At 34.6% G+C, this 24,290-nt stretch overlaps 1 protein-coding gene across 6 annotated transcripts in view; it reads right to left on the reverse strand.

The window, feature by feature from the left end:
* The window catches only part of Pcdh7 (protocadherin 7), a 402,204-nt gene that overhangs the window by 174,955 nt on the left and 202,959 nt on the right, over positions 1 to 24,290 (reverse strand). The window lies entirely within an intron of this gene.

A 24,290-nucleotide genomic window follows, 5' to 3' on the forward strand; every position in this document is an offset into this window, starting at 1 on the left:
CAAGAAGTGTATCTTTTGAATAGTTTATTTAATGAAGTTTACACATTGTAAAAGTTAACTTGCACATTTAAATGCATTTATTATGGAAATGTAAAATAAAAAGCTAGATCTATAAAAAAAATTGCCCAAGAATTAGAAATAGCAATTAATTTTCCTTTATATAAAAAATAAGTTGACTCACAGAAAAATATTTCTTAGTGTATTTATGACCAAAAGGCAGCAACATTGTTGAAGTTTTCTTGTAAAGACAAGGATTTGCGCAACGATGTGTTTGCATTCTTGTTTCTAAAAGTAATTTCAACTTTTAATCCCAATGTTTAGGAAAGCTGCTATCAGAAAAATCTTTGAGGTTTGGAACAGAGTAATCCTTTTGGTCTTTTCATGATCCTGTTTAGACAGTATGTCTCAAAATGTTCCAGTTTCTTTACATCTTTTATCTCTGACAAGCTTCTGATTGGCCTTCCTTTCTCTTTAACAGGAAACACCTAAAGCTTAGGCAATAGTATTAGTCAGTTCTTAAATTGAGAAATCTTGGAAACTAATTCCTATCATCAGAGATTAACATCACAGCAATCTGGAGGTAGTACTACGAAGGCCTGTTGAATCAAAAGAAACATCTCCACACTACAAACTCAGTTATCTGATGGGCCATACTCTTTTCCTGATGTTTGGTCATGATTCTTACTTTTAACTATTGTGTATTTAATTTAAAATATCACTCCGCAAAGCATTTTTAAGTTTAAATTACTTTCAAAAATTAAAACCTATAAGATCCAGTAATAAATATTTTTTAAATTAAACCAAACTATTCACATATTTAAATACTACTGGGTGATTATTTTAGGATCAGAAAATGCTTCAACGTTGGGTGAATAAAATGTGGGAATCTTGCAAGCCAAGAAAAAAAAATAGAATCCACATGCTCTGAGTTTGCAGCCAGACGGTTACATTTAATGTGGTGAAATAGACTGTTTTGAGAATAGATCCATAATACATTAAAGTTTCACTGATAATTAAATCTTTGTTTGGTCTAAGGAAATGTATGTGTTTCTATATTATCGATTGTATAATTGAAACTTCTCAGAAATAAGAAAGTAACCTCGGTAAATGTACATACACTAAAAGAGAGGAATATTTATATTACAACTGATCAAGTCAAGTAGAATAATTTTATAAATAGCTGTGTAGAATCGAATATAGAAGTTTCTCAAGCAAGAGAAATAAAAACTGCTAATTTGAAAGGTAGGGATCAAGGTAATGAAAGAATCTTTGCTATTAGTTAGGCATTCCTGGTAGAAACTATGTTCATGATGAATGATACAAGCTAGATTTCATGTAGCAATAAGAAGAAAGGGATGGGCTGTCACTTTCATGAATACAAGAATTCTGGTGGGAAGTTGATCTTTTCTATAGAGAGACGCTGACATCTGTAATGATGTTGTAAGAGTGTTAGGAACTTTCACAAAATATAGTAACATAGAAAACACTATCCAAAAGGCCATTAACTGTGATTCTTGTACCTTCTAAATGCAGAAAAATGTATGACCTTGCTTGCAAGGTTCGTATTTCTTAGGTGTTGTGACTGGTTTCTGGGTGCTTTAGTGAATTAAACTCAGGAAGCTCTGGTGATCTTTAAGGGCAAAGCAGAACACAAATGTTATCTTCCAAGTGGCTGAAAACTATGGACAAAGTATCAAAAGCGGTTGGGCATTAGAAGAAAAGAGATTAATGGAATACACTTGATTGAAAATACACACACTGAGCTGCCTTCTAAACATTGAGGAAAGTGGGGACAAAAGGTTGGACTTAAGAAACAAGGTTAAGGGTGCACATAAAAATATCAGGGAGGTTGTGGAGTTCTCTCAGCCGATATGGACCTTGTGATGGGGAAAGCTGTGGAAGTATGTGTAGTGTAGAAGAAATACTGAATAATATGTGACAAGGATATGACTTAATCCGTGGGAGTCCTGTCCTTTGCCTGATTCTCTGGATTTGTTTCTAATAGCCTGGTGTACATAGAACAATGATAGGCATGGAAGACCCACAGATTCTAGTTATCGGAACTATTTTCTTCAGCCTTTTGGTGACACAAGCCTGAAAAATAAATTTTCTTTGGGAATTGGAAAACAGATATTTTTGTTGTGTTTATCTAAGTTGTTCTATTGCTCATAAAGATTTAGGAGTCAGATATTGGGATAAAAACCTGATAGGTCAAAGAAGCACCAAGGAGCCTCCAGCTAACCTTCTCTCTACATTCCCTAGACCAAAAAGGAAGCCTCCCAAACCCACAAATCTCCAAGTCCCTCTCTCATGTTTTCTGGCCTTTCTCTCTTTCTGGGTGTTTGATCCTCTGATACTCTATGATTAAGTCCTGCCAACTACTTGCTGGATCCACCTCAATTCCACTTTATTAATATAGTCACAGGATGTCATTGTACAATCAAATATCCTGCAACATATTTTAGTTCTAGATCTGAGTAGAACACTCCACCGTCAGTTGCTTCCAGCCACAGATTACTCAGTGTATTCTTTACCTAATACCATGTTTTAGGTTATGAGATATTTTGGGTTTTCTCTCATCATATGTCTTGGTAATAGCTGCTGAATAATATGAAGAAGGTTACCTTTGCCATCATAATTATAGTATCTGTAGAATTGTGGGTAGGGCTAGAGTATTGAGAGGGTGGACCACATTCATTCACTTTAACCATGTAATTAGGGACCTCCTTCAGTGGCAACCAAATTACCCATACAGGGAAATAGATTCAGAAATTTTATAAGGGATGTTGGGTCACCTCACAGAACACAAGTGACTGATCTGTCACAGGGATGGCGATACTTGCCATTTGAATGGAATAAGCAGTATTTTCATAATGAAACATATAGTTATATATTCCCCCAGATAAAGGTATCAAACAATATTTAGTTTCTGAGATCATTTAAAAGAAAATACATCTAAAATAGTTGTAAAAAAATTTCAGTACCAGTTGGCACATGCTTAAAACCAATAAAAATTGAAGTGGAGATGAAAGAACACTGGATTTTAATGTTATTCTTAGATCAATTTTTAGGGAAAGGTTAATGGCATTGCTAGGATTCTAAGCTATGTTACATCATGGTTCTGAGCTTTTAAAAAATAAGCTGCAAAGTTTAATGGTGACAAAAATCAGCTAAGTATTTAATTTTACATAGTTAATAAAAGCAACTTGATAAAACAATTATATAGTTATGAGATTAGAAACATTGTAAATATGATTTAAATGTAATCCTTAGCCACTATTACTAAATTGCAATATATTAGATTTGAGATTAATATAAAATATGCAAAGATACATTTATACACATACACGAAAACTCAAAGTATTATATATTAATAATAGCAATATTGTGCTTAAAATTCTTAACTCAAGAAAAAACATTCACTATTTTTTATTTAACTAAAAATGTTCTTCATTGATTTTCTTTAATGTTATGCATGATTTTTTTCAAAATTCATTCTCATAATGACAATTAAAGTACTGTCATGAACAACTTTGAGATTTATTATTATAAAATTTTCTTAGGTGATAATTTTATTAATATTTGAAGATTAAGTACACACATTACATTTAAAAAATTCTAGACCTGGTGCATAGATCAGCAACAGGTTTTTTTGTATACATTATGGCTTCCAGTTTAGTGTTTCTATGAGATTTCTGAGTGTGCAAACAAGTTAATCTGTTTCTTGTGTCTTCTCTTGAGCTAATATCGTTCTGTTTTTTTTTTTTCAATTCCAGTGTTTAGTTTTCATTTTATCTTATTATGTTTTGTGTAGCTTAAGTTCTAATAGGTCTTAATAATAAAGTCCTGGAGTCAGATATTGGGGAAAATGCTGAGACATCAAAGAGATAAAGGAACAAAACTACAGCCACCTTACCTCTCTTCTTCCCATGTGAAAAGAGACTAAGTTCGTGTTTCCTCACTTTTTCTCTCTGCCCAGCCATATCACTTCCTGTCTGTCTGTACAGACCTCCAGACCTCTGTGCTTAGCTAGTGGCAACTCTGCCCTCTGATCTTCAGGCAAGCCTTATTTGTACAAACAAGATATCACAAGAATTTTGTTATATTACTACATTTTATTATTATCTCGTAGATGCTTGTTCTTTTGTTTTGTTCTTTTTTTTTTATTTGGATTTTTCTAGACAGGGTTTCTCCGAAGCTTTTTTTAAAAAATATTTATTTATTTATTTATTTATTCATTCATTCATTCATTTATTTATTTTTGGTTCCTGTCTTGGAACTAGCTCTTGTAGACCAGGCTGGCCTCGAACTCACAGAGGTCCACCTGCCTCTGCCTCCCAAGTGCTGGATTAAAGGCGTGCACCACTACCGCCCGGTATGTTTTTGTTTTTGCACAAAACTGATAACCTAAGTACTTGTTTATAACTTATTTAATGTGGTGAATTATATTTGCTGATCATTTTATTTTAATACATGTATTATTTAACTCATTGAAAAAATCCACTTATTTCCATGCTCCAAATTTTACGTTTAAACTGAATTTTTCTCATCTTATTCTAAACTTGTTATTTTTTATTATTATTATTATTATATTTACTTATATATTATGTATTATTTATTTTTTACAGAAAGGTTTCTCTGTGCAGCTGTGATTTTCATAGAACCTGCTCTGTACACCAAGCTTGTCTCAAACTTACAGAGATCCACCTGTCTCTGCCTCCCAAGTGATGAGACTAAAGCTATGTGCCAACACTGCCTGGAAATACTTGGTATTAGTTTAAAAGGTCAATATAATACTGCTTGAGACTTTTCTGGAACACTTAAAATACTACTGATGATATCATCTGTTTGATAATTCAATTTGGTCTTTCAAGGTTTCATCAGCACTCAGTGTATTCTAGGCCGTGCCCTAGCAAGTGAGTTTTACGACTAGAATACACTTTAGAAACTAATCTGCACAAAGTGTTTGTGCTTATCTGGGATTGGCTATTGATACTCACTACACTCTGAATTGAAAGTAGTACACTCTAAATAGTTATAAGTGTGTTTGAAAATAGCCACAATATATATATATATATATATATATATATATATATATATATATATATGCATAGAGACAGATATTTTATGAAACACTCCCATACTTTAAGACATAAAATGAAAAACATTGTTTTATTCTTTGTATAACTCTTTTTTTAAATTTATTTTATTAAAGATTTCTGTCTCTTCCCTGCCACCGCCTCCCATTTCCCTCCCCCTCCCCCAATTAAGTCCCCCCCCCTCAGCCCGAAGAGCAATCAGGGTTCCCTGCCCTGTGGGAAGTCCAAGGAACCCCCACCTTCATCCAGGTCTAGTAAGTTGAGCATCCAAACTGCCTAGGCTCCCCCAAAGCCAGTACGTGCAGTAGGATCAGAAACCCATTGCCATTGTTCTTGAGTTCTCAGTAGTCCTCATTGTCCGCTATGTTCAGCGAGTCTGGTTTTATCCCATGCTTTTTCAGACCCAGGCCAGCTGGCCTTGGTGAGTTCCCCATAGAACATTTTCATTGTCTCAGTGTGTGGGTGCACCCCTCGCAGTCCTGAGTTCCTTGCTCGTGCTCTCTCTCCTTCTGCTCCTGATTTGGACCTTGAGATTTATGGCCGGTGCTCCAATGTGGGTCTCTGTCTCTGTCTCCTTTCATCACCTGATGAAGGTTAATATTCAGGAGGATGCCTATATGTTTTTCTTTGGGTTCTCCTTATTTAGCTTTTCTAGGATCACTAATTATAGGCTCAATGTCCTTGGTTTATGGCTAGAAACCAAATATGAGTGAGTACATCCCATGCTCCTCTTTTTGGGTCTGGCTTACCTCACTCAGGATAGTGTTTTCTATTTCCATCCATTTGCATGCAAAATTCAAGAAGCCCTTGTTTTTTACTGCTGAGTAGTACTCTAATATGTATATATTCCATACTTTCTTCTTCCATTCTTCCATTGAAGGGCATCTAGGTTGTTTCCAGGTTTTGGCTATTACAAACAATGCTGCTATGAACATCCTAGAGCGTATACTTTTGTTGTATGATAAGGCCTCTTAATAACTATTTTGGTACAGGAAGGATGCATTCTCCTTCCTAGTCTTTATTCAGCATGTTGCAATGTTAGAGAGTCAGATAATTGATAGTGCAGAGGCGAAAACTCTCTGAAATGAGAGAAATGAAAATTACAGCTTCAGACATCTTCTCTTATGCATGAATGAATGAGAGTTCAGAGTGAAATCCTAACATTATCATGGAAATGGACTTGAATCTTGAAGATTTGACACTATAGTCTGAAAATGTCCAGACTATGCCTCTTTAATATTGAGCTGATTACAAAGAGTGATAATTATAACAATATAGTGTCTGCTTATAGGGACCATATTCTAGCAAGATAAATGATAGATGTTAAGATGGTGTGATAGTGAAGGAGTACATGCTAAAACAGAGATGCAATATGTAGGGTTGAGGAACTCTTAATTACATCAACATTTAAAGGAGGAATCAGTAAAAATATAAAGAAATACAGGTGATAGATCTTAAGAACCATTGCCGTGAGAGGCAAGCAAGGCTAGAATTGAAATGAAATATTTATTTTTTCACATGGAACAATTAATTGTGATAATATAAAAGGTGAGTGGCATATGCCAAAAAAAAAAAAAAAAGAGAATGAACGGTTGCCAGTAGAGTACAGTTAGGCAGAAGAAACAGGAGGAAAGCAACAAAATAAATGCAAATTGCAGAAGTGAATCACTTCTGGTCAAGAAGCTCAATATGGCGACGAGTGAATTGTAAAACAGAAATACGATGCTAGAAAATGAAGTATCTAAAAAACCGCAGCTGAGAACCTTTTCATATGTAGATATTTACAAATGTTTCCCCCAAACCACTATCACCCCAACCAGTTTAACCCAGACAGTAAACAAAATACAGTAAAAAATGTATATTGAGATTACCATACACTACAGAATGAAATTCATATAGGAAAACATAGATAGTGGAGGCAGTTCTTAAATCACAAGTCTAAGCAACTCTTCCATTTCTTAGACTTAAAAAAAATGACCCTTAAAGTTGTCTTTTATTTTGGTCTCTGTGTTAATAATAAATAAACAAATGAGTAGAAAAGTGTGTAAAAAGTATATAATTAGTTGTGTAATGTCAAATAATAATTAATTTGCATTAGAATTAAAGATATCCTCAAGGGAGAATTAGTCATAAAAATATATGTATGCCTGTGGATCATTGTGTGCCTGGTGCCCACAAGGATTATAGAAGGACGTTGGAGCCCCTGGAAGTAGAATTGTAATGGGTTCTGAACTGCCCTGTGGACACCATGTGTTGAACCTGAATCTTCTGCAAGTATAATAACTGTTTATTATTACTCAAGCATCTCTCCAGCCACATACATTTTAAGGGTATAGTAAAAAAAAAAATAATTGTATCATAGTTATCCCCCACTCTAAATTGGGTAGTCAAGGTTTGTGATGAACAGAGATGTAAGAAAACTAACTTTACAATTACAAAACAAATTTTTTCAAAGACATCCTTTATGGCAGTTAACAAAGAGATGAAAAAAATTGTACTTCTCAGAGAAGAACAGTCTTTAAATGTAAAGTACACTCTTCAACAAAATGCTTGGAATTAACCTGTACCCTTTCAAAAGACAATCTACTTCATGGTAATTAGTACTTCTGAGTAAATTCTCCATCAGCACAATTAGACTAAGTAAATTCAAGTGCAAGCAAAGAAAAAAAAAGTTGGGTGGGGAATTGTAGATAAAACCTAGATCTAGATAGCAATGTTTTATTCAGGTTTCAAGAAATTTTAGTGACCATCCATTATATACTAGATAATATCCTAGTAGTTGGAGATACTATGTTGAGTAAGATACTTTAAGATGTTCATCCTTACATTAATGTATTCTAAAGTTAAAAGGTCTGATACTGAATAACTGCATACATAGATGTATGTACCAGCCGTCCTAACAACATATCTAAAAATAATTTTCAAAAGAATTTTTTAATTATAAAATAAGTATATTATAATCATTCACACCTTGATTTTATATATAATGACAATTTAGGTTATAAAAGTAGTGGTTGTCTTGTTTATGTTTTTAGGCCTATAGCATACATATTTTAGATCTCACAATTAGCTCAAGATACGCAGTTGTGATCACCTGAGAACTTGCATTTCTACCTCTCCAGAGTGATTGTTTTGAAGCACATTTTGGTACAAATGACATGTAGTAACAGCCAAGATTACTACACTGAGACTTAAAACCTAACTCAATCTATCCTTCTCTAATTGTTCATTCCTAGAACTACATTGGCTTTCAGCTTTTCTTTGACATATCTCACTTTTGCGACTAATATTTTGTTACCTACCTCCTTCTAGCAATAACTACCATAGTCTAACCCTGCTAAAGCAAACAACAGCTGTCAATTCCGAGTCCATTACACAACATAACAACAAGAATCCACTCAGAATCAGGAAGCGTTTCCTTCGTAGAAAAAGGCTTAGGTCTTGGATACAATCAGCAGAAGCTACGCAAAGGCATTTTGAGTTTACCCAAGTGAAAATGAAAACAAAATGGAAGGTTTCCTTTGTAAAGCAGAAATAACTCCACTCAGCACTGTTATTTATAATCTTCAAACCTCAAGGAATGATTATTCATAGATCCGCAGAATGGGAGCGAATCACAACATTCTGTTCACCCAATCCTTCACTCGAAATACTCTGCCCGCTGTTCGTAGTTAATGCATTTTAATTTATTTTTAAAATACAAGTTGTTCTTTGGCTACGAAGCATCTCAGACACTCGCTAAAACTTTTTTTAAAATTATTTCCCCCTCAACCTGTTCATATACACCCAAACAGATAAGCAATATGCTCAGGGCTGGAATTCAGCTAACACATAGACCACCTTTTTCAATACTATAATTTAAATTACATGAAATAAAATAGTAACTTTGGGCAATTCTGTTCCTTCAAATCATATATCTCTTTTTCATTATGTATGTATGTATTCATAATGTTTTATTTCGAGCCTATAAAATATGGTATACTCTTGAGAAATCTGACAGATGATAAATCTGCAGAAGGGGAGGCCATGTGCATGTGTTTTCATACTTCCGCATAACTGCTGAATTCTTTGTATTTCAATCAGCTGTCTTCACTGGTGGATGATCAGCAAATTTAATAAACAGCAGATTGGTCTAGTAATGTATGGGGAAGACCTATTCCTCCCCCCTCCACCCGTTCTACTTACATGCTCTTTTATATTCTTGTTAAGTAAAGCATTTCCTGGATGGAGAGAACTTGAAAACAAGCCATATGTCACATGAATTCCACTGTAAAAAACAATAGCTGGGTTTATTTTAAGAATAGTGTAAAAGAAGAAACGGCATTTTTGTCTTTTAAACTCTCTGTTTGTACATTATGCACAAAATTTTCATGGTTTGCTGTTGCACATTTTTTACTGTGTTAAAAATATAACTTTATGAAGTTTTACATTCTGTGGCTAAGTGATTCTCAGTCTTTTAAACATTCATTTTGAATAGCCACTAATGTCTTATGTTTGGCAGTGTCAGGGATCAAACATAGACCCATAGAAATGCTAGGCAAGTGGTCTACCACTGAACAACATTCCAAACTATTAAAGAGAGTTTAATCTTAAAAAGCTTAACTCATAATCCTATTTTCAATTCAAATCTTACTGACCAAATACATTAGGCTTCACTCTGGGAGTTTCAATCAAACTTCTGAAAATCTGATGACAGAAACAAAAATAAAAGCAAGGCAAGAAGAAAAGTCCTGAGAAGTTTAACAGTTTTCAGCTACACATTTTAATTCTCTTTTATTTCACTATGTTTTTAATTTAAATAGACTTTCAAAATTCAGATTATGATTTAATTACATTTCTCCCCTCCCTTTCCTCCCTGCAAACATTCCCTTAAATACTTTTAAATTCATAACCTGTTTTTACTAATTGTTATTGCATGCATACACACACACACACATACAAGCAAACACATGTATTCCTAAATGTAACTGTTCATCTGTATAATACTGCCTGTATATATGTCTCAGGGCTGAGGGTTTGATCAGTTTGTGTGCTCCTCCCTGGGGAGGCCCATCTCTGTTGTTTCCAGCATTCTTTGGTTGTTATGTTTCTTTGTGTAGCATTGAAGCCTCATGCATGGGCTTTTCTCCATTCAGTTTGTCATGTGCATTGGTGTGATACAGCTCATGTTTAGGCAGTCATGTTGCTGAGACTTAATGTGTGTAGCTTCTGGTGTTACTAGGAGACACAGTCTCACAGCAAATTCCCTGATCCTAAAATAGATATTTCATTTTGTCCCTCTCCCTTACTTCTTTCTGACCCCTCTCAGCTACCCTCCCTCAAACCCCTCCCTTATCACCATTCCTCAAGTATATTGTAATGGTCTAATTTCTGGTAGAAGACAGAATAATTTAAGCATATTTCAATAGTTAAATGCGTAGATAATACTGACGCAATCCTGAGTCCTGCTGCCTGGCGTGCCAAGCTGTCATAGGTCCTAGACTCAGATTCCAGGCCATATCATCAACTTTGACCTAGTTTCCCTCTGTTTTGAATTCAATTAAAAATCCTACTCTGAACAAACAAATCCATTTCTATCCAATATCAGAAGTGGATGAGGAAATCAATCAAAAGCAGTATAGCCGTAGAATGTTATCTTCAGTGAAAGAGAAATGCTTCAGAAATAAATGCTTATTTTAAGGTTTCCTACATCAAATTCAGATTTGCACAGCCAGGTCACGCATGATTAGAAATGCCAAGAGCATAAATCTGGACGGGTACCTGCTTTGCAGATATTGCAGAAGCATCCTGTTTTACTAGGCATCACTAGACTATTCTCCAACATGTATATTAGATTCCTTTATAGAGACGATCATGTTCCTACAAGCCATAATTTCAATAAATCATATGATATATAACTTTCATTCTCACATTTACATTACCAAGTATTTTATGAAGCAATTTTCCTAGGCATGATGGTGAGACAGTTCAATGCTGTAAATAAATAAATAAATAAGTACTATTTCAATATTAAACTTTTACCTCCATAGAAAAATAACTGCTGGAATCTTCCAAGAATGCAATTCACTATTAAGGAGAAGTCAGTGAACAGTTGGGTCTCTCTTGATTTGCATCCACAAAGGATTATTACCAGAAATATCCAAAGGACTTTATTATAGCAAGCACTGCCGAAGCCAAGGACAGTTATGGCTAGCTTCCAGTGCTAAGAAAAGGAGCATAAAAACTAATATACTGCAATACATAAATGGTTATAATGAATAACTGGTGCTTTTACATTGGATTATCAGAGGTTTTCAACAGAAACTTGATATACAAACTCTCTATACACATCCATCTGAAGACAAGAGGCTTCGTTGCTGTTTCTGAGATGTGTTCATTTTAGCACTGCCAAGTCTAAGCACTTTCTTAAGCTTGTATTTAAGAAAACAAAATCTCTAAAAAAGAGCATTGGGTATACAGGGTATTTAAAATGAAAAAAAAAACGGTTGAGATCATCCAGTGAACTAGCTCTGAAGCAATATTCTCAATATTTAAAAATATCCTTATACATTAGCAAACATACAATAAGGCATGTTATTCTTAATGGGGGAAAACACCTTAGAAAGGGTTAGGAAAACAAATCTTTAGATTAAATCCTATATGATTTTGTTAGCATTTTAGCTAAAAGGTTGTATCACATACCACGTTGGTATTTTAAATAAAAGAAAAGATACATAGTTTTCAAGGAGGATATACTACAAACTTTCAAACTGTAATAGAACAACCTTTTCCTCTAAAGTCTATAACATCTTTAAATATACAAATTTCCGTATGGTAGCAGACTGTCACATCTGCAGTATACAAAGCCAATGACTTCCACTGACCACTTCCATAATAAAATTACTTCTTAACATATTAATTGTTATTTCTGAGATAGGTTCTAACATGTTTAGTCTGGACTCTCTCTCTGTGTGTGTGTGTGTTTCCACAGTGAGCAATGCAATGTCCTGTTCTTAAAGTTCATTCTTAAATTTAAGAATATATATGAAAACTACACAGCAACTTAAAAGTCAAATTTCCTGCATGTTAGTCTGTAAGATAAGATCTTTGCTCTTAGAAATCCACTTCAGGTACAACTAGGTAGTTCATAAAGTCGAATCGATAAGGAGACCTGTTAAATGAAGTGCAAAAATTATTTGAAATGTACCCTTTTGGTATTGGGAATCAAGGGTAGTAACCTTCACTTAGTAATGATGTTTATCTGAGCAATAACCTGTAACACCATTTCTCAGCTGCTAAAATGAAACATCTTGGAGGCAGGCATCTTGCTATGCAGCTACGCTGTGTTTTCTGTTCTCTCTCCCTCTGGTGAAGTTGGGAACAGCCCTAACCATTTTAGATATGCCCTGCTTTCTTCTCAGAAGAAAATGGAAACCTCTTCACTAGTGAAGATATATTTGATGATCACAAAAGAGCAGCAGGGACAGATGGGGCTGAGAGTTGCTTAATGACTAGGTCAATTCTAAGCAAACTAACCATGCCAACTTCCCAGTGGAAACAAGGATGTTGGCCTTACTCTCTTTGAGACACACATCATTTTTGCATGTGCCTTCCCCAAAATGTGTGATCTTATAGGTTACAAATTAAAAAACCTGTTTTTCTTTGTTTTATTTAAAAATTTAAAAATTATTCTTCCTTTAGAAGAAAAAATTACACATCTTAGATGCTGACTCCAGTGATTTATGAATATATTATTGTAAGGCATAACTGCTAATAATTTTTGAATGATTCATAGGATACAATAGTAAGAATGAGAATGATGCAGTTTTTCTGTCTATACAGTATGTATTCCTTTTCCATATCTTCATGGCAATTGTTTGAAATGCTTTCCACTTTATTTGAACTGGTTACTAGAGCTAATGAGTCTTAAAAGCTTAAGCAAGTTTAAGCAAGCTTAATAATTCAGATCATTGGCAGGTATAATTAAAGTAAGCATTCTCCAGAGAGTGAGGACGTGTTGCACATGTGTGCCCATGTCTTAAGAAGTTAAGACATGTTTTTAGTTTAATCATGTATGATAAAATAATTGTGTGAGTTCTCCAGAATTTTAAGGCAGTGATACACATATGAAATGTTTGTACTACATTTATGAAGAGAAATTTGTCAGAAAAATTCCAATTTTATAAATTTAGTTGATGTTTTTTTACCCGATTTGAAATGTGCAGCTTTACTGACAAAATATTAAAAGTATTAAACAACTGGTTCAAGGATCATTTTTTTCACTGACTTCACTGAACAGTTTCCATAATTTAAAGGGAATTGTTGTTTCCACCATATTTTGAAATCTAGGAACCAAATTTAGAATCTGATTCCTTAGGTATAATTTCCTAGGTTCCTTAACATAGCTTTATGCAAACTCACTACACTCATTTCTCTCTCTCTCTCTCTCTCTCTCTCTCTCTCTCTCTCTCTCTCTCTCTCTCTCTCTCTGTGTGTGTGTGGGGGGGGGGGGGGGTGTGCGTGCGCGCGTGTGGGTAAACTACAATGATATATAACCATCATATTTAAGAAGTGACTATAAACCGGATAGTCATCCTATATGTGACAATTTATGGTGTGGAAAGTCCTTCTGTATATTTGCTGCTTTTATTGATTAATGAATAAAGAAACTGCTTTTAGCCTATAGCAGGACAGAACAGAGCTAGGCTAAACTGAATGCTGGGAGAAAGGAGGCCGAGTCAAGTAGACACTATGTAGCTGCCAGAGGGGAAAGACAAGAGCTGACAGCTGGAACCTTGCCAATAAGTCACAGCCATGTGAAACTATGATACAAGAGGTAGCTAATAAGGACCTAATATGCCAAGTAGTGATTTAATAAATACAGTTTCTATGTGGTAGTTCGAGTCTGGGCAGTCAGGAACAAACAAGTAGGCTCCTACAACAAATTTATATTACCATGTTATTCTGAAATACATCAACAAACAAAACCAACACAAATAAAATGTCATCTATTAATCCCTTTCTGATCTAGTGACATGAATACTGGGCTTGAGCCAAACTCATGATCATATTAGTTCATGATAATGAAATAAGAAATTGATTTATGCAAAAGTCTGAAAAAATTCATTGATGTGGGAGTTCTCTTTGTAAGCTGTGATTACTATTAATGAATAGAGAAACTGTTCTGGACCTATAGTAGGGCAGAACTTACCTAGGCTGGGAAAACAAAATGCTGGGAGGAAGAAGGCAGAGTCAGAGCTATGTCATGGAGCTACCACCAGAGGTAGACATGGTGAAACCTTGCTGGTAGGCCGTGAGCCTTGTAATAAAATTAATATAATGATGATGGGTTAATTCTAGAAGTAAGAGCTAGCTAGCAATACAATAAAGTAATTGGCCAAACATTGATTAAATTAATACAGTGATGTAGGAGGGTCTTCTGTTTTGTATTTATTTCATTGGTTAAATAAAGAAACTGCCTTGGCCTTTTGATAGGACAGAAAATGTGGTAGGCAGAGTAGACAGAACAGGATGCTGGGTAGAAGGCAGTGTGGCAGATGCCATGGCTCTCTGGTCTGAGATGGATATAGGCTAGAATCTTGGTGATAAGCCACAGTCATGTGGTGATACACAGATTTATTAGAAATGTGTTAATTATGATGTGAGGGTTAGCCAAGAAGAGGCTAGAGATGATGGGCTAGGCAGTCCTCGCCTCATTACTACAATACAGTTTCTGTGTGATTATTTCGGGAGTCTGGGCAGCAGGGAAATGAATAAGCGCCCTTCTTACTACAACACGATTCTTTCTTCAGTTCTTTTTATTTTTGAAATGTGGTATTAGACCTGGCTGTCCTTTACTTGCTATATAGACCATGTACCTGTGAATTCATACAGATCTACCTGTCTCTGCCTCCCAAGGGTTGGGATTATAGGCATGTACCACCGAGCCAATCTCATTATGTTTTCCAGTAAACAAACATCTAACAAGAATTTTGTGTGAAAGATGATGGGTGTAAAGATATTTGTTTGCCTTAAACAACGAGGCAACAAAAGAATAAGCAATTTGCTCAAAACAAAAAACAAGTAAGTGTAATAAACAAAATTTATCTTTCATAATTAATGTGTTTTTAAATTAGAAATAATTTAAAGGTGGGGAAATAGCTCGTTTAAAAATATTAGTTGTTTTCTAGGGACCTCGGCTCATTTCCTAGAACCCACATAGTCGTTAATAACTTTCAGTAGCTCCAGTTTCATGGTCTTTGCTGCCTTCTTTGGGCCCTAGCAAGTAAATATAGAATATACATGGCATGTATGCACATATATGTGCAAAAAACCTTCAAATTCATAAAATAAGACTGAATGTTAAAAGATAGTAAGAATTGTACTTGCTAAATAGGTTTATTTGTGCATTAAATGAAATAATGTAAATGTAGCCATTTGTATGTAATAGATATAAAGTAGCACAGAATTTAATAACACATAGTACAGTTTAGACATAGAAGATTATGAAGTATTAATTTTACATATCTTCTTATTTCATCTGGGAATATAATATTATTTTCATTAGGGTGAGTCTTTAAAACAGATGGGTGTGTAACACGCCTGAGTAGTAGGCTGTTACCTACTATAAAAGTTTAGTTTATTATTCTAATTCTTCCTTATGCTGCTGATATTTTATTTTTAGATATTTAATAACACTGATGTTTCATTTGTCTTATAAATGTCTTGCTATTCTTTCCTGGTGGTTTCCTGTGTGTGTAGGAGGATGACTGAATGCATTCCTAATTCATTTGTTTCTGACATAAGAAACTTCAAATGACTTGGTGCCTCATCCTTTCTTGCTTGAACTGTATTGTAATTGGATGTTTTGCTCTGTGCTCTTAAAATTATCTCAAATGCTTCACAAAAGTTGATTTTAGAATTATAAATCTATTTGGCTTAATTAGCACTTTTAATGGGTATCTGAATAAGAGCTATGAATGGGAGCCTAATTGGTAGATTTTATCCACTCTCTGATATTAGCTATGGTCTTTACATGGCTCTACTTTTGTCCCCAATATTTGGTATTGCTTTTAATGTCTTTGAGAACTACTCTGGTCCTGGCACTGAAAGATATTGGCCAATATCTTGTGTGATACTCATCTCTGACATTTACTATTCCTTATCAATAAACTTAGTAAAACATATGCAGCTCATAGAAAGAAAAGCCATTTGCCTGGCAGAAAGCAAATGTGACATTACAATGTTTCCTTTTTCGATTGTTTTCACATAATTACATTTGTGATAAACATTGGAACTTGTACACAGCAAATAATATCCATGTGTTCTGATCACAGAGAATTGGAATCCAATAGAGGATACAACAGGGCAGAGAGAAAACTCACATTTATGGTTAACTATAAAAAATAACAGCAAACAGTTTGCAAAAGTCATGTATCTAACGTTATAAATCTAAAGTCTGATTTTAAATAAGGAAGAGGGAAGTAGATTCCAGAATGATTTTTAAAAATCATGTAAATGACGAAGCACTTAATTGTCATTACTCTAATGATGCATTCAGTGTGTGTGTGGGGGGGAGGGTTGATATGACTCCACAACAGCTCATAGAGGTAACTGAGACAGTGACAGTCATAGCTTTGTTACCATAAATGGAGCAATGACATTAATTCACTCAGCATTTCCTGTTCAAATTGATGGGGTTTACAAAGCTCAGCCTTGTAGCTCTAATTGTTGGGAAGAACTTATACTAAATTATAAGTTGTGAGATAGTAGAATTCGCTATTTTTTAAAAGATCTTTTAAAAACCTGCAAATTTGTGAAGATATTTATAGAAGATATTCCAAAGAAAAAGAGAAATACAATAATCTGTAATAATTCAAATGTAATGACTTCTGATAGAGAAAATGAATAATTTATTTCCCAAAGGCCATAGACAAGGTCTCGGCAAAAGAGTGGAAGAGACAGTGGGCTCAGTCCATGAAGCAGAGGAATAAGTTTCCTAGAAGGAGAGAAATCAGGTGTGAAAGCTGAGTCTCTGTCTCTGGGATAGTCTTAACTCTCCTTCAGAAATAAAATGACTATCAGAGGAACTCAGGGCTTTTCATTTCATTTCGCCTTCAATTTTTAAGGACATTAAAATACCAGAAGCAGAATCTACTCAGAAGTCCTGTTCTATGTGCTCTAAAATTCGATGTTGGATACCTAAGAAAAACACACCTGAGCATCAGTAAACCTATGGACAATTGTTAGAACTAATTTAATGGTTCCTTGATCCTGAGGACACTGAGAATACTCAGACATGGGCTGCAAAAGAAACGCATGTGGGCTGGATTTCACAAAAGAAGATAAAAACAGGCTAGGGCTAAAATAGACTAGAATTAGATTTCAGATCTTCATTATTCTTGGAGAAAGAGATGAACCCAGGTTGTCCAGGAAACTAGCAAAGGCTTTCAAAATTTAATTTACAGAGAAATGGTGAAGGCTGAATACAATTGATCACATCGCATAAAGGGCAGTGAGCCGCAAGGGAGAATATCTGATAAAGTATGTTTCAGGGTGAACGTGCTGCTTCCAGCCACTCGTTCAAAGATGATGTATTCTAAACATTGCTTTAACTGATGCAAAGGGAAATAATAAAGATGGGGTCTTGAGACTCCATTTCCTTCAATTTGATAAACTAAAGACAGAGCTTGTTACAGGTAAGAACTGGTGTTATGCCTATTGCACCAACTGTGTGCCAATCAGGGAGATAGTTCTGGTCCATTATTTGGATGTTAAGTACCAGCGATGCCTGTAAGCAATTGAAGTGTTATTCCTGAATGCTAAGGTACTACAAAGAGAGCTTATTGACTACACCAGGTGTATGAAGTCATATAGTTTGGTTATACACATATTTCTGAAGCTAATGTTGAGGATATAATTTACATATTTTAAGGAAGAATATGTAAACCCATTAAGAGATTAAAACCTAAAGAAGATAATCTTTAATTACAGACATGGAATTGTGTTAGAACACAGTACTGATAAGGGTAGTAAATAGAAGAATTCTAGGTACTCAGAGCTTCAGAAGTTTTGTCAGGAAGAGGTTCTTCTGCTGGCCCAGTCAGGCCTCATGAGTCTAAGCTCAAAAGCTCCCCTGAGTCCATCCTCATCACTGAATATTTTAAAAAGCACTGTAATTTCCCCCGGATCCTCTTAAATAAAGGATATTGCTTTTGGAAGAAAGGCAAGACCAGCCTGTCTCCAGAAAGGAAAATACTCTTGTCCTAAATTTATTGAACCAATATTGCAATTCAAAAAAAAAAAAACCACTCTCAGTATTAAGAATTAGGTACCATGTTTAGGCTCTGATTCTGAGGCACTGATGGAAGTGTGTTTTATGTATTTAGAAAAATAATTCTTGATACAAGCTTTGCCATACTATAATTTTATATGCTCTAGTCACAACTCCAACAATGGACAGAGAATATCCTAAGGAAAAAGGAAGGATATTTTGAGATATTTATAAAGATATTGAGGAAACAAATACACATCAGCTCTCATTTTTTTGTGAGAAATTATTAAATAGTGACTTATAGTAAGCCTACCTTAAGCTACAGGATGCATTCTACCAATATTATCCTTATTCATGAATTCCTACTAAGCAACAGTGAGCCTATAAAAGGGAAGATTTCTGTGGCATTGATATTAAATTTGCGTAGGCAAAACAACATGAAAAGTGACATACCCTTGGCAAACTGTTGCTAGTAAGTCTACTCACATATCTGGAGTCATTTTCTCTGATGGATTCTGCAAACTCAGTGGAGTCATCTTGCACCTTTGAGGGGTTATGGATATATAAAATGTGCTGCACTTAGACATCATTATGCTACACAGTTCAAATGTATTTCTCATTACAATTCCATTTTTGATTGTTTTCTGTTCTAAAGCACATCCGCTTTCAATTGTGTGAATGACATCCAATCACACTGTTCACGATTTCAGTGCCAAGGATCTTGGAATCTCAATACCAAATATTTTAACGATAATCATGACAAAGTTATCAAAAACTTGTTCCCATCAAAATTTTAATGATTCAAATATTTTCATAGTTGCAATTATGTGGAATGGACAAGTTATTATTGAGAACCATAAAATTAAATATTGTATGAAAGTCCTCATATAAAGTCATAGTTCTGTTGAAAAAATTCTTTACAGCTTTCAAGTAAAGATAGCAAAAGCAATTTATTAGATTTCAGAGTCTGAAGTAAATTGTCACAAAATATCTGGGAAATGAAAGCATAAAATTATCATTTTGGCATCAGTTCATTAAGATTGGTATAGTGTGATGGAATCATAGTGTTGCCTCTGCTAACACCACCTTAGAATTCACAGCGTCTATTAATTCTACACTTCTTGGTCTGCAGTTTTCCCAGCTATCTAATTTTCACCTTATTATTTTGGACATATAGTAGAGATTCTTTAAAGCATCCCATCCAAAGAAGAGAGGGCCAGATCCTGTTTATAAGAAGTGTGCTAAAAAGTGAAATTTGAAAAGAGCATCAGCAAATACAGGAGCCCGGAGAATTAACCACCTTAGTCGCCTAAAACTCTCTACGAACCAAGGTAAGGAAACTCCTATGTGTTCTGCTTCAATCCCAATTTCTACAGAGCCAGAAATCCAGTAAATCCTTTGTAATCATTACTCATCCTGTTCGCCTGCCACACTTTGTTGGTTTATTTGTTTTATTTTAGTTTTAAATACTTTTCAGTCACTTCAAATGAAACTGTTTTCTCCATGATTCTCTTATTTTATCCCAATGCCTTTTAGGATCCTGTTTTCAGTATCAACTCTTTCTTGATATCATATGCACAAATGGTGTCTTACCTACTGCAAACAGTTCGTCATGGCCCATATACTAACGACCCTAAACCTTAATGTTTTCTGCTTAAATAACCCCCAATTTTCAAGTATATATTTCCTCCAACCTAATAAATGTTACTCATGTTGTTCAAGGACATCTTAAATTTGGCATGCTTAAGCAATACTCATTCTCACAGAAAAGTATTATTGTTTTCATTTAACCTAGGTTAGCAAACAGCAGTATTTGTTCCTTGCCATCTCCATTACAATTTTTGGAATCACTTATTATTTCCCATAACTCTATATTTTGATTATCAAATACACATACATATATATATTACATCTTTTATAAAAATGTACAGATGTGTACATCTTTGTATATACACTGTCATATATATTTTTTCAAGGTTTTATTACAATTTTTTATACCTCCAATATATCAAACCTCCTATATTACTTATCGTATTTAATCTTTCCATATTACTTTTACACACTTATTAATGCCTACAAAACTCTACATCACAATATTTAAGGATGTAGAATGCAAAGAGAATTCACCTTTGGCTCTTGAGTTGGAATTTTAATAGACTAAATGCTTTGTTCTAAATCAATGGATTCATTTAACTTTGGATGCTTATAATACTCCACATTCTTGGCTTGTATAGAGTTTCCACTATAACGTCTATGAACTTTCACTGTGAGTTTGGGTTCAGTGACATGTGCCCTCACATAGAAGAGAAACAATACACACAGTTCACCAAAAGAGAGTGTGGCTCAGAGGAATGCAACTTCAGAGCAATGTGCCTCTTTCAGATCATGTATTGGTATCCACTGAGCTCACCAAAGTAGATGGTGATTATTTTATACCAGGTTTAAAAAAAAAATAGAGGCCATACATTTGTAAATAAGAAATGCTAAAGAAGACGATTTTTAAACAGCTCGTTGCTGATTCTATAATCTGTTTATTTCTAATACATCTTTAGTCTTGCCATAGATTTCATCTGAACACATACACTATAAAAGGTCATTTTCCTTGAGAATGTGACATATGATCAGTAAAAGTCTGTTTGGAGGAGGCACTTAAGTCTGCCTGTGTCACAAGTATTTTCTCACACTTTTAATAGAAAGTTAATAATGTTTTCTTTGAAGTATTGGAAATGCTAACAAGATAATGGACCCAATGTCAAAACTCTCCCTGCACGGACTAACAAAAGCTTACTTAAATCAAAATTCTTTTTATAAAAAGCAAACTAACTGTCCAAAGTATAGACAACAATGGGATGTGTTACAATACAAAAATAATTTTTAACAAACACAAAGAATAGATCATTTTTTAGTTTTTTTCTAAATAAGTGTAATGAATCCAATCAACTGTAATCTAATACATATATTAGCTTCACCTGGATAATAACTTGTATTCTGACAAAGGGATGACAAAAAAAACAGTTTATACATGGTCATATTATATCTGCAAGGCTGTATTGGAAGAATAAACATACTTAGTATAGTCACTTTTATAAGCAAGGAGAGAACACAGATAAACAATTAATTTGTCTCATAGAGCAGACCTGAATCTGGTTTCTGTTGCCAATTATGTCAATAGTAACTTCTAAAAATTGTATTGACTCTATTCAGTACTAAAAAAAAAGAAATGAAAAATTATATGAAGAAATATAAGAGGAGCAGATTTTTAAAAATAGCACATGACTGTAATCCCAATATGGAAAGCAGATGAGTTTTGAGGGGTCATGGTCTCTTTTGATCTAAATAGCAAGGTTCAGGGCAGTGATACATACACAGTGAGACAAGAGGAGGGGACAAGGATTCAGGACCAGAGACTGTGACTCACATGTACAGTGCTTGCAACACAAAAATGAGGATCTAAATTATCTCCAGCATCCATGTAGAAAAGTCTGGCCAGCACAGCACCTGCAACCGTAGTACATGGCTGGAGAGACTGAGTCACTAGAACTCAGTGGCCAGACAGAGGAGTAGATCAGATAGCTCTAGGTTCAGTGAGAAATTGTCTCAGAAATGAAGGTATTCTGCAATCAAAGAATAAATCCAATATTTATCTCTCTCCTCCACATAATGCCCACATAAGTGCATGTACATATCTCCACACACACATGCATTGATACACAGACCCAAGGAGAAATATTAACAATAACATGATAAAACATGAGTGATTTAAATATCTGTGACTTAACATATGGCTTCACAGACAACGTAATTATTTTATTTAAACTAAGTTGAATATAGATGAAGAGGATATAAGGTAGTAAACAATATTTTAAGCCTTCTTAATTTCATTCGTAAAAATGCATTTGTAAGTTTTTACTGATACAATTTTTCTTTCGTTGCTTTGTTTCCTGCAATTGCCTCCTTCTACATCCTACCTAACTCACAACAATGAAGGCTGCACCTCCAGACAGTTTAAAAAAAAAAAAAACAACTGCATTTTGAAAACAGGGAATCTTTTTCATTTACTCAAGCTTCCTCAAAAAGCCTCAGCCATATTTCAATTTCAATACATGTTTGTTGAGTCAAAATGAATAGCCATAGTTTTGTCTCCATATAATCATAAAACAAGGGTTATAAGAGATATTGCTCTACTAGGCTTTACTCAAGGAGAAAACTGTTTTCTTAAAAAAAATAGCTGCAATAGAAAAGGTAAACAGAACGTGTTTATCTCCAGAAGGGGAATATTGAAACAGATCAGTTTCTCAGAATATGAGCTCGACCAAATGACTAGGCATACTAACTACACTTCCAAAAACCCGTCACACTTTTCTTTTCTTATTTTCTTTTTGTCACTGACAAGGTACTTAGAATTACCCTCAGATCTCATGTTTTCTTACAAATTCTATGTAAAAAATGAGAGTATAAACACAAGAAGAAAGAGAGGCAGTGAAAGAGAGAGCAGAGATAAAGAGACAGACAGAAATAGTATGTGTGTTTGTGTGTGTGTGTGCGTTTGTGTCACCACAACTGTGAGAAAAAGCAGGATAAGTTGTGATAAACTAAATAAGGAACTAAATAACCAATGTAGTTTCAATTAGGGGTAAAATTTCATAGATGTCCCGTGCTTTGAGTGTCTGATGGTAGCAAGCCAACTAACGGTCCTCCAAAGTCACTTGGAGGTTTGATGAGAGCTCATTCTCTTTTCAAATGTCATGAGAGTTCAGCAGAGTGATGTAGCTTTAAAGGACAAAATTAGAATAAAAAGGGCAACACAGTCATGCATTTTATCAGTATTAATTATTAATACCGAGATTAGAAAAGAAAAGGACTGGGAGTTGGGTAAGAATACTAATTGAACACTCTTATTTCATTTCCCCTTTAAGAGTGACTATTTTGCAGCCACTCAAAAGGAAATATATACTTAAAGAACAAGGATTAAACTGGAAAAACCCGAATATAAAGTGCAAAATCTTTTTTAAAAGGAAAAATTATATGTGCTGGAAGGTAATATTGACACTGTCATAACTTGGGTAACAAACTTTCCAATTGATTTGATGTCAGAAGACAGTAGACTTCCTGGCAATCCTGTTGACCTTTGTTTAACAATTCTACCTGATTCACCCCCTTGACTCTCCTCCAAGAAGGATACTCAGTAGAGACTTTTCACGGTGAGGATATTTTTACTGCTACTTTTGATATGCTGTCTTTGTAAGACTAAACAATTTATGAAAACTTCAAGTATTAAGTAACATCAAATCCACCTAAATTTAATAATAAAGATTACTGTTCCTAACTCTTTAAAGAATAGAAAAGTCTTTTTTAACCTTTTTTATATAATGGATTTAACACCATATTTATGTATAAGTTGTTTTTTTTTTTTATTACAGTTGTTTTCTTCTACAAAGCTGGGGTTTGTAATAGAAGAAACTGGGGCTAACCAGCGTGCCAAAAAACCTTACACTCTAAGAAAATGATGGAAAGAGGGTACAAACTGATGTCATCAGGCTTCAAGACCTGTCTTGAAACCATTAAATTCTGTCCACGGCACCGCTAAGAGTCTTCTAGGAGGGAGTCTTAGATTCTTTTAGCTTGAATTGCTCCTTTTACTGGCAGTCTGCAGACCAGCTGCAGCATACTTCTTGATTGGCTGAGACCTGACGGCATCTCTAATCACTGTCTCTGTTTAATCACTAGGAAGAAGGAAGAGCAAGGTCATCTAGAAGTGGTAGTGGTAACATGCAGATTTCTTAAGGACACTTGGGAGGTACAGAGCCATGTTTCAGATGGCTGGAAAAGTAGAAAATGTACTCTCAGTGGGCTACTGGCAACTAGATTGACAGGGAGACATGAGGACTCAGAACTAATAAATCCTTAGCGCTGCATTGTAGTCTCTTCCTACAGAAAAT

This window comes from Microtus pennsylvanicus, chromosome 12 (genome assembly GCF_037038515.1).
Source record: "Microtus pennsylvanicus isolate mMicPen1 chromosome 12, mMicPen1.hap1, whole genome shotgun sequence".
NCBI classification, from domain to species: domain Eukaryota; kingdom Metazoa; phylum Chordata; class Mammalia; order Rodentia; family Cricetidae; genus Microtus; species Microtus pennsylvanicus.